Below are 10,561 nucleotides of genomic sequence, written 5' to 3'. Positions count from 1 at the left end.
AATTACTTTTCCTGTCTTTTTATAATATCCCCAAATACAAAGATTCAAATCCCGCGCTCGAAAAAATGTTTGATATCCATACAAACTTTCAACCCTTTTTTCACCACCTTAGGGGATGAAATTTCAAAAACGCTGAAATTAGTTTTCTTGTATTTAAATTTAATATCTATTTGCAAAGTTTCAAGTTCCTAGCTTAAAATTAAATTTGCACCCCAAGACGAACTTTCATCCCCTTTTTAACCCCCTTAGGGATTGAATTTCCAAAAACGTCGCAATTACTTTATTTTGTAATCGGCTACTATGCCTTTCTAAGAAGTTTCAAAGTATTTGTAATGGATTCAAACTTTCAACCCCTTTTTAACCCTGTTAGGGGATGAATTTTCAAAAACGCTGAAATTACTTTTCCTGTCTTATAATAATATCCCCATATACAAAGTTTCAAGTCCCACACTCATAAAAATATTTGATCTCCATACAAACTTTCAACCCCTTTTTCACCACCTTGGGGGATGAATTTTCAAAAACGCTGAAATTAGTTTTCTTGTTTTTTAATATAATACATTTTTACAAAGTTTCTAAACCCTAGCTTAAAATAAAACTTGTACCCCATACAACCTTTCATCCCCTTTTTAACCCCCTTAGGGGTTGAATTTTTCAAAATCGCTTCTTATCTCTTGTACACTTTATAAATGCAACCTAGTGTCCAAATTTCAACTTTCTAGCTTTTGTAGTTTCGGCTCTGCGTTGATGAATCAGTCAGTCAGTCAGTCAGAACACTTGCATTTATATATATATAGATTTAAATTATTAATAGACGATCGAACATGTCTAGATTTGGTCTAGATCTAAACATGGTCTGGGTTGAAACCAAACAAGTTGAAACAGTCAAGTTGCAGTTTGGTTACAGTCAAGCCACAGAATCAGGCCGCTCCAGATAAAACGGTCAGATTGTCAATCTGATTAAAAATTAAATTGGCAAGTATTATATTCTTTGATCAATATAATTTTAAGCCCCCCCCCCCCACTCTCGTGCGCAAATCGCGGCGCGAAGCCGCGAACGCGAGTGTGGAGTCGATTTTCCCGGACTGCGAACTCGACTCCACACTCGCGTTCGCTGCTTCGCGCACGAGTGTGGAGAGGGCTTAACGGCCCATGGATGTACAGTACAACCGACCCCACACACACATGTGGTATGTGTGTGTGTCATGGATGTGATATTGCACATCGGAATTTCGACTTCGTAGAGCATTGTCTGATTGTCTCCAACATTATTCTCTTTCTAAAGGCCCCAGTACACAATGGGCCATCGCCGGCCACTCCAAGGGACGCATTTATGCGTTAGAGGGAGCAAGTGATATTGCTATCTCATTCTACCGCATGGCTGCATCCCTTGGAGTGGCCGGTGATGGCCCATTGTGTACTGGGGCCTTAAGACCAATGTGCAATATTTATCGCCGGGTACTGTACGTAGAAACCGGATAGTGAGAATAGAAATGTTTAGCCTCCTCCACACTCGTGCGCCACGCGACGCGAAACCGCGAACGCGAGTGTGGAGTCAATATCGCAGATCTGCGAAATCGGCTGCTCCACACTAGCGTTCGCGGCTTTGCGCCGCGATTGGCGCACGAGTGCGGAGGGGGCTTATAGAGTTACTGTCAAGTTACTGTAAATCATGTGTAAATTATGTAGCCACAACACATTTAAAATAACGCCATCTATTCCATCGTTCGAAAAGATTGCGCTATACCTTTGGCCTACTGTCCAGTAGATGGCATTAATTTCAAAAAATTAACACATATATATCAGTGAAAGAATAAGGATCAAAGTCAAATGGCGTTCTAAGTTTTAAATCTTTAGTTACCATGTCATGTACCACAAAGTATTTGGTTCTTACAATAATGTGAGCATCAATGCAATGAAAAACACAATGAGTATAATTATTAATTTATTTTAACTTTTAGTACAAAATAAAACTAGTACACAGGGATACATCTCAAACCTAGCATTTGCAATGTTGAATAGTCCGAGCCTTACCACAATAAGTCTTCTCATTTGTACTATTTTAGACACTATGACCTCACACAATAGCTCATTTCCCCATCAAAAAATAAAACTTAGCCAATCCTGAATAATGTTATCACTCCCTGAGAGTATAATTGGTCAACACAAGTTGACATAACACTAAAGTTATAAAGTATTCAAATACATAATTTTGAGGTTTGGAGCGGCATTAATGAGTTTTTTCAGGCACAATCAAACCAGTGCAGTCCAATGCTCAAAATACAAAAAACGACGCCAGAGAAACCGATTACCACCAAATATTATTCAGCTGCACTTATAACATGTAATATCATGAGAGTCGTTTCTGTATTACAAACATTAAATTTTCAAAATCTCATTCACTAAGCCCAATATCGTTCATGGTCTCTGATTATTATTATTACCATACCATGTTATTATTATATTACTATTACTATTAGCAAAGCACAGGTAAGAAAGACACAACTGCCGACTGCAACTAAAGAAACGTGTATTTTCTATAGTACATGGTACTTTTTTATGGTGGCTATTGTTGTCAGATTAGATATTTTGCCCTGAACAAACCATCCTGAACCAATATAACGAAAAAAAAAGTTGATAAACAATTGTACATCAATCAAAAGGTACGGTTTTAGTACGATGTACGCTGCGTACAAAAAAGGTACGCAAGTTCAAAAAATAGTACGTAAAACCGTACTAAAAGGTACGATCTGGCAACACTGCTCTGAAGATTGCTCTGAAGTATGAAATGAATTTGATTTGACACTCCGTTGACAGTGACGTGCAGTGTTGTCATGTTTTATTTACAAGTACACTAGCTGTTGCCCGCGACTTCGTACGCGTGGATTTGTATATTGGTGGTTATATATTCTACATTAGCTTAGAACATTATGCAGCAAAATATTGCAGTAGGACGGTTAATCATTTGTTAATTATTAATATTATACAACGCATGAGACTTGTCTTTCACAACCTACGAAGTTTCTAGCCCCTAACATATACTTACTTTACTCTTTGCCCCTAACTAAATAAAATTGTTCTCGACATAATCCCTCTCAACCCCCTTAGAAGATTTTCATGTCCTCTATTTAATAAAACCTACTACCGAACTACTTATTTACGAAGTTTGAAGTAAATAAAATTTGAACCCTATATAAACTTTCAACCCCTTTTTAACCATTTTAGGGGATGAATTTTTAAGAACGCTGAAATGACTTTTCTTGTATTCTAATAATATGCCTCTGTACAAAGATTCAAGCTCCGTTCTCACAAAAATGTTTGAACTCCATACAAACCACCACCTGAGATATAAATTTTCAAAAACGCTGAATTTTTTTTTCCGTTTTAAAATAATACCTTTTTATGAATTTTCAAGTTCCTAGCTTAAAATAAAATTTGAACCCCGTACAAACTTTCAACCCCTTTTTAAACCTGTTAGAGGATGAATTTTACAAAACGCTGAAATTACTTTTCCTGTCTTTTTATAATATCCCCAAATACAAAGATTCAAATCCCGCGCTCGAAAAAATGTTTGATATCCATACAAACTTTCAACCCTTTTTTCACCACCTTAGGGGATGAAATTTCAAAAACGCTGAAATTAGTTTTCTTGTATTTAAATTTAATATCTATTTGCAAAGTTTCAAGTTCCTAGCTTAAAATTAAATTTGCACCCCAAGACGAACTTTCATCCCCTTTTTAACCCCCTTAGGGATTGAATTTCCAAAAACGTCGCAATTACTTTATTTTGTAATCGGCTACTATGCCTTTCTAAGAAGTTTCAAAGTATTTGTAATGGATTCAAACTTTCAACCCCTTTTTAACCCTGTTAGGGGATGAATTTTCAAAAACGCTGAAATTACTTTTCCTGTCTTATAATAATATCCCCATATACAAAGTTTCAAGTCCCACACTCATAAAAATATTTGATCTCCATACAAACTTTCAACCCCTTTTTCACCACCTTGGGGGATGAATTTTCAAAAACGCTGAAATTAGTTTTCTTGTTTTTTAATATAATACATTTTTACAAAGTTTCTAAACCCTAGCTTAAAATAAAACTTGTACCCCATACAACCTTTCATCCCCTTTTTAACCCCCTTAGGGGTTGAATTTTTCAAAATCGCTTCTTATCTCTTGTACACTTTATAAATGCAACCTAGTGTCCAAATTTCAACTTTCTAGCTTTTGTAGTTTCGGCTCTGCGTTGATGAATCAGTCAGTCAGTCAGTCAGAACACTTGCATTTATATATATATAGATTTAAATTATTAATAGACGATCGAACATGTCTAGATTTGGTCTAGATCTAAACATGGTCTGGGTTGAAACCAAACAAGTTGAAACAGTCAAGTTGCAGTTTGGTTACAGTCAAGCCACAGAATCAGGCCGCTCCAGATAAAACGGTCAGATTGTCAATCTGATTAAAAATTAAATTGGCAAGTATTATATTCTTTGATCAATATAATTTTAAGCCCCCCCCCCCCCACTCTCGTGCGCAAATCGCGGCGCGAAGCCGCGAACGCGAGTGTGGAGTCGATTTTCCCGGACTGCGAACTCGACTCCACACTCGCGTTCGCTGCTTCGCGCACGAGTGTGGAGAGGGCTTAACGGCCCATGGATGTACAGTACAACCGACCCCACACACACATGTGGTATGTGTGTGTGTCATGGATGTGATATTGCACATCGGAATTTCGACTTCGTAGAGCATTGTCTGATTGTCTCCAACATTATTCTCTTTCTAAAGGCCCCAGTACACAATGGGCCATCGCCGGCCACTCCAAGGGACGCATTTATGCGTTAGAGGGAGCAAGTGATATTGCTATCTCATTCTACCGCATGGCTGCATCCCTTGGAGTGGCCGGTGATGGCCCATTGTGTACTGGGGCCTTAAGACCAATGTGCAATATTTATCGCCGGGTACTGTACGTAGAAACCGGATAGTGAGAATAGAAATGTTTAGCCTCCTCCACACTCGTGCGCCACGCGACGCGAAACCGCGAACGCGAGTGTGGAGTCAATATCGCAGATCTGCGAAATCGGCTGCTCCACACTAGCGTTCGCGGCTTTGCGCCGCGATTGGCGCACGAGTGCGGAGGGGGCTTATAGAGTTACTGTCAAGTTACTGTAAATCATGTGTAAATTATGTAGCCACAACACATTTAAAATAACGCCATCTATTCCATCGTTCGAAAAGATTGCGCTATACCTTTGGCCTACTGTCCAGTAGATGGCATTAATTTCAAAAAATTAACACATATATATCAGTGAAAGAATAAGGATCAAAGTCAAATGGCGTTCTAAGTTTTAAATCTTTAGTTACCATGTCATGTACCACAAAGTATTTGGTTCTTACAATAATGTGAGCATCAATGCAATGAAAAACACAATGAGTATAATTATTAATTTATTTTAACTTTTAGTACAAAATAAAACTAGTACACAGGGATACATCTCAAACCTAGCATTTGCAATGTTGAATAGTCCGAGCCTTACCACAATAAGTCTTCTCATTTGTACTATTTTAGACACTATGACCTCACACAATAGCTCATTTCCCCATCAAAAAATAAAACTTAGCCAATCCTGAATAATGTTATCACTCCCTGAGAGTATAATTGGTCAACACAAGTTGACATAACACTAAAGTTATAAAGTATTCAAATACATAATTTTGAGGTTTGGAGCGGCATTAATGAGTTTTTTCAGGCACAATCAAACCAGTGCAGTCCAATGCTCAAAATACAAAAAACGACGCCAGAGAAACCGATTACCACCAAATATTATTCAGCTGCACTTATAACATGTAATATCATGAGAGTCGTTTCTGTATTACAAACATTAAATTTTCAAAATCTCATTCACTAAGCCCAATATCGTTCATGGTCTCTGATTATTATTATTACCATACCATGTTATTATTATATTACTATTACTATTAGCAAAGCACAGGTAAGAAAGACACAACTGCCGACTGCAACTAAAGAAACGTGTATTTTCTATAGTACATGGTACTTTTTTATGGTGGCTATTGTTGTCAGATTAGATATTTTGCCCTGAACAAACCATCCTGAACCAATATAACGAAAAAAAAAGTTGATAAACAATTGTACATCAATCAAAAGGTACGGTTTTAGTACGATGTACGCTGCGTACAAAAAAGGTACGCAAGTTCAAAAAATAGTACGTAAAACCGTACTAAAAGGTACGATCTGGCAACACTGCTCTGAAGATTGCTCTGAAGTATGAAATGAATTTGATTTGACACTCCGTTGACAGTGACGTGCAGTGTTGTCATGTTTTATTTACAAGTACACTAGCTGTTGCCCGCGACTTCGTACGCGTGGATTTGTATATTGGTGGTTATATATTCTACATTAGCTTAGAACATTATGCAGCAAAATATTGCAGTAGGACGGTTAATCATTTGTTAATTATTAATATTATACAACGCATGAGACTTGTCTTTCACAACCTACGAAGTTTCTAGCCCCTAACATATACTTACTTTACTCTTTGCCCCTAACTAAATAAAATTGTTCTCGACATAATCCCTCTCAACCCCCTTAGAAGATTTTCATGTCCTCTATTTAATAAAACCTACTACCGAACTACTTATTTACGAAGTTTGAAGTAAATAAAATTTGAACCCTATATAAACTTTCAACCCCTTTTTAACCATTTTAGGGGATGAATTTTTAAGAACGCTGAAATGACTTTTCTTGTATTCTAATAATATGCCTCTGTACAAAGATTCAAGCTCCGTTCTCACAAAAATGTTTGAACTCCATACAAACCACCACCTGAGATATAAATTTTCAAAAACGCTGAATTTTTTTTTCCGTTTTAAAATAATACCTTTTTATGAATTTTCAAGTTCCTAGCTTAAAATAAAATTTGAACCCCGTACAAACTTTCAACCCCTTTTTAAACCTGTTAGAGGATGAATTTTACAAAACGCTGAAATTACTTTTCCTGTCTTTTTATAATATCCCCAAATACAAAGATTCAAATCCCGCGCTCGAAAAAATGTTTGATATCCATACAAACTTTCAACCCTTTTTTCACCACCTTAGGGGATGAAATTTCAAAAACGCTGAAATTAGTTTTCTTGTATTTAAATTTAATATCTATTTGCAAAGTTTCAAGTTCCTAGCTTAAAATTAAATTTGCACCCCAAGACGAACTTTCATCCCCTTTTTAACCCCCTTAGGGATTGAATTTCCAAAAACGTCGCAATTACTTTATTTTGTAATCGGCTACTATGCCTTTCTAAGAAGTTTCAAAGTATTTGTAATGGATTCAAACTTTCAACCCCTTTTTAACCCTGTTAGGGGATGAATTTTCAAAAACGCTGAAATTACTTTTCCTGTCTTATAATAATATCCCCATATACAAAGTTTCAAGTCCCACACTCATAAAAATATTTGATCTCCATACAAACTTTCAACCCCTTTTTCACCACCTTGGGGGATGAATTTTCAAAAACGCTGAAATTAGTTTTCTTGTTTTTTAATATAATACATTTTTACAAAGTTTCTAAACCCTAGCTTAAAATAAAACTTGTACCCCATACAACCTTTCATCCCCTTTTTAACCCCCTTAGGGGTTGAATTTTTCAAAATCGCTTCTTATCTCTTGTACACTTTATAAATGCAACCTAGTGTCCAAATTTCAACTTTCTAGCTTTTGTAGTTTCGGCTCTGCGTTGATGAATCAGTCAGTCAGTCAGTCAGAACACTTGCATTTATATATATATAGATTTAAATTATTAATAGACGATCGAACATGTCTAGATTTGGTCTAGATCTAAACATGGTCTGGGTTGAAACCAAACAAGTTGAAACAGTCAAGTTGCAGTTTGGTTACAGTCAAGCCACAGAATCAGGCCGCTCCAGATAAAACGGTCAGATTGTCAATCTGATTAAAAATTAAATTGGCAAGTATTATATTCTTTGATCAATATAATTTTAAGCCCCCCCCCCCCCACTCTCGTGCGCAAATCGCGGCGCGAAGCCGCGAACGCGAGTGTGGAGTCGATTTTCCCGGACTGCGAACTCGACTCCACACTCGCGTTCGCTGCTTCGCGCACGAGTGTGGAGAGGGCTTAACGGCCCATGGATGTACAGTACAACCGACCCCACACACACATGTGGTATGTGTGTGTGTCATGGATGTGATATTGCACATCGGAATTTCGACTTCGTAGAGCATTGTCTGATTGTCTCCAACATTATTCTCTTTCTAAAGGCCCCAGTACACAATGGGCCATCGCCGGCCACTCCAAGGGACGCATTTATGCGTTAGAGGGAGCAAGTGATATTGCTATCTCATTCTACCGCATGGCTGCATCCCTTGGAGTGGCCGGTGATGGCCCATTGTGTACTGGGGCCTTAAGACCAATGTGCAATATTTATCGCCGGGTACTGTACGTAGAAACCGGATAGTGAGAATAGAAATGTTTAGCCTCCTCCACACTCGTGCGCCACGCGACGCGAAACCGCGAACGCGAGTGTGGAGTCAATATCGCAGATCTGCGAAATCGGCTGCTCCACACTAGCGTTCGCGGCTTTGCGCCGCGATTGGCGCACGAGTGCGGAGGGGGCTTATAGAGTTACTGTCAAGTTACTGTAAATCATGTGTAAATTATGTAGCCACAACACATTTAAAATAACGCCATCTATTCCATCGTTCGAAAAGATTGCGCTATACCTTTGGCCTACTGTCCAGTAGATGGCATTAATTTCAAAAAATTAACACATATATATCAGTGAAAGAATAAGGATCAAAGTCAAATGGCGTTCTAAGTTTTAAATCTTTAGTTACCATGTCATGTACCACAAAGTATTTGGTTCTTACAATAATGTGAGCATCAATGCAATGAAAAACACAATGAGTATAATTATTAATTTATTTTAACTTTTAGTACAAAATAAAACTAGTACACAGGGATACATCTCAAACCTAGCATTTGCAATGTTGAATAGTCCGAGCCTTACCACAATAAGTCTTCTCATTTGTACTATTTTAGACACTATGACCTCACACAATAGCTCATTTCCCCATCAAAAAATAAAACTTAGCCAATCCTGAATAATGTTATCACTCCCTGAGAGTATAATTGGTCAACACAAGTTGACATAACACTAAAGTTATAAAGTATTCAAATACATAATTTTGAGGTTTGGAGCGGCATTAATGAGTTTTTTCAGGCACAATCAAACCAGTGCAGTCCAATGCTCAAAATACAAAAAACGACGCCAGAGAAACCGATTACCACCAAATATTATTCAGCTGCACTTATAACATGTAATATCATGAGAGTCGTTTCTGTATTACAAACATTAAATTTTGAAAATCTCATTCACTAAGCCCAATATCGTTCATGGTCTCTGATTATTATTATTACCATACCATGTTATTATTATATTACTATTACTATTAGCAAAGCACAGGTAAGAAAGACACAACTGCCGACTGCAACTAAAGAAACGTGTATTTTCTATAGTACATGGTACTTTTTTATGGTGGCTATTGTTGTCAGATTAGATATTTTGCCCTGAACAAACCATCCTGAACCAATATAACGAAAAAAAAAGTTGATAAACAATTGTACATCAATCAAAAGGTACGGTTTTAGTACGATGTACGCTGCGTACAAAAAAGGTACGCAAGTTCAAAAAATAGTACGTAAAACCGTACTAAAAGGTACGATCTGGCAACACTGCTCTGAAGATTGCTCTGAAGTATGAAATGAATTTGATTTGACACTCCGTTGACAGTGACGTGCAGTGTTGTCATGTTTTATTTACAAGTACACTAGCTGTTGCCCGCGACTTCGTACGCGTGGATTTGTATATTGGTGGTTATATATTCTACATTAGCTTAGAACATTATGCAGCAAAATATTGCAGTAGGACGGTTAATCATTTGTTAATTATTAATATTATACAACGCATGAGACTTGTCTTTCACAACCTACGAAGTTTCTAGCCCCTAACATATACTTACTTTACTCTTTGCCCCTAACTAAATAAAATTGTTCTCGACATAATCCCTCTCAACCCCCTTAGAAGATTTTCATGTCCTCTATTTAATAAAACCTACTACCGAACTACTTATTTACGAAGTTTGAAGTAAATAAAATTTGAACCCTATATAAACTTTCAACCCCTTTTTAACCATTTTAGGGGATGAATTTTTAAGAACGCTGAAATGACTTTTCTTGTATTCTAATAATATGCCTCTGTACAAAGATTCAAGCTCCGTTCTCACAAAAATGTTTGAACTCCATACAAACCACCACCTGAGATATAAATTTTCAAAAACGCTGAATTTTTTTTTCCGTTTTAAAATAATACCTTTTTATGAATTTTCAAGTTCCTAGCTTAAAATAAAATTTGAACCCCGTACAAACTTTCAACCCCTTTTTAAACCTGTTAGAGGATGAATTTTACAAAACGCTGAAATTACTTTTCCTGTCTTTTTATAATATCCCCAAATACAAAGATTCAAATCCC

Source organism: Cydia amplana, chromosome 4 (genome assembly GCF_948474715.1).
Source record: "Cydia amplana chromosome 4, ilCydAmpl1.1, whole genome shotgun sequence".
Lineage (NCBI taxonomy): Eukaryota > Metazoa > Arthropoda > Insecta > Lepidoptera > Tortricidae > Cydia > Cydia amplana.
The sequence above is the reverse complement of the archived record's forward strand: the minus strand, read 5'-3'. Positions refer to the sequence as shown.